The sequence below is a fragment of the Acanthisitta chloris genome, unplaced genomic scaffold (assembly GCF_000695815.1).
Source record: "Acanthisitta chloris isolate BGI_N310 unplaced genomic scaffold, ASM69581v1 scaffold39285, whole genome shotgun sequence".
In the NCBI taxonomy this organism is placed as follows: domain Eukaryota; kingdom Metazoa; phylum Chordata; class Aves; order Passeriformes; family Acanthisittidae; genus Acanthisitta; species Acanthisitta chloris.
In genome coordinates, this window is record NW_008672744.1 from 14,722 (window position 1) to 16,975 (window position 2,254).

The following is a 2,254-nucleotide window of genomic DNA, read 5'->3' on the forward strand; positions in this document are numbered from 1 at the left end:
CCTGACTTTCAAACTTGAATTTAAGCCTGTGAAACACAAGTTCCCTCATTTCTGCCTCTCCACAGAGAGAAAAGGGTTTATGCAGAGTTCAGTGTAAACTGCTCTAACAAGCTGCTCACATTTAGCTCCTTTATTGTTTGCAAGTTATCACTTCTCAGTGACAAGACTTTAAAGCCTGCCAGAAGTTAAGACTGAAAAATTCAGCATGCTTCTGTTTCAATATGCCACACTATTTCAAACACATACATTTTTCTTCTCTATTTCTTCATTAGGGTTATTTCAATTTCTTTTACATCTGTCTCAGCCTCAAATAACCTTATCCTTAAGTAGTTTGAACCATTTTTCATGTACTTATTCCCAAAGACAGACAGTTCTTACACTCCAACTCACACCCAAGACTGCCTGGCACTATATATTCCTTGTGAGAGGGAAAAAGACTGCTGGATGCCAACTCTTTTAATGCAGAAAATCTGCAAACTGTATGAAAGGGACAGACATTAACAAAAACCCTCAGTTAAAGCAGTGAAAGAATTTGCTTCATGGATGGTGCCTATAAAGCAAACAACCACATTGCTTCTTTTAAAGGAGGTGGCATCAGCCTCTGCTTGTGGAAAGGTTCTATTCCTTCCATGGCAGCAATCCTGAAGCACAGCTCAAACAGCTGCTGCTTGCAGCAATACTCTGAGGTAAAACAATGCCTATAAGCTCACACACCTTCTCCAGGAGAGGTATTTAGAGTTACCACAGGCAAGTTAAAAATGATCTTTTCCATTCAGATTATTTATGCTACATGAAACAGCACGGCCGGTTTGCAGACAAAAAAGGAAGTCTGAGGAAAGTTTTGCACTGGGACATGAAAAACATCATCCTTGGCTGCTTTACCATGGATAGCCAAGAGCTGCTACTCATTAAAACCTGCCAACACCAAGGCCTAGGGTTTGTTTGGATTTGTTTTTTTCCCTGGATATAGTCAGTGCTGCGTATCAGAAAAGTTAAATGGTAGCACCACCTGGCTCTTGCCTATCTCTTCAGGAGCTGAGACTCACACAGGAGTGAAATCCATGCAGCAAGATCCCTAATAGATAGTGGTGAAGGCATGACTAGAATGGCACACAGAGACACTGCTCAGTCACACAGGGCTGGTGCCAGCAGAGGGACAACTGCCCACCCAGCAGAGCCTCTGGTGACACTGACACTGCCCTCCAGGACATGAGACACCTGCTCCCTGTGTCTGCCAGGCCCTGCCAACCACTGCAGTTAACTACTTGCAGCCCAGACAGGAGCTTTCCTATTTCCTAGACAGACACAGGGATAACAAATATGCTTCATAAAGCAAAGGATTCAGTTCCCTCTTCCAAGCAGGGAGAGGGGGAACAAGCTCTTGGTGCAGGTCCTATACAAAGCCCTGCTGAAGAGCTGCCCTGGCAAAGCAGAGAAGCCAAAACACCTCTAAAGAACTGGGTCCTTCCACATTATTTTTCCAACAGACTGAGATTTCTTATTTAGCAAAAGATAGGCTGCACTTTGTAAACATAAATGCTTACATTAACACATTTCCATCACATCCATGCCTAAGTGAGTGCAATTTACTTGCTAGTACTATATATTACAGTGTGGTTTAGCATTTCTGCCTGTATTTTCTACATTTCTGATTGTTTAATGAGACATTTTTCTATTCAGAGAAAAAAACTCTTACACTCAGTCTAGCAGCAGTTTCAGGTCGAGCCCTTTGCAGACCAAGCAGCAGCTGACAGCCAAAGCAGCACACACCTGGGCAGCTGCCAAGCAGCAACATACTTGGAACAGAATCCTGTGTCTGCTTATAAATTAGACATTCAGTTCCTTTAATCCCAGTCCTGAACCTGGGATTAAATCCAATACCTGATTTGGGAGGTGAAGAAGACTAAAGGTACAAATCCAACAGAGCTGTTTAAGACCAGAACACACTTCAGAGCTCCAGTGCTTCCCCTTCCACAGGATCTGCCACACCACACTCTGCCCCTTCAGCACTTCAGCTCTTACTCAAGCACAACTAAATCACCATTGCCTTAAACCTGAACCAACACAGCACCATAAGCTGTGCTTCCAGTTTCAGTGCTTAGTTTACATCCAGCTACTGATGTTCCCACACTCACTCAAACTCCCTTTATATAAGCCAAGAGACTTTCACCAATCCCAAAGCAAAAGAGCATCAACAAAAGTGACTAAGCAGAACAGGCCCCATGGCTCCATGGAGCAGCTATGTACGGCATCC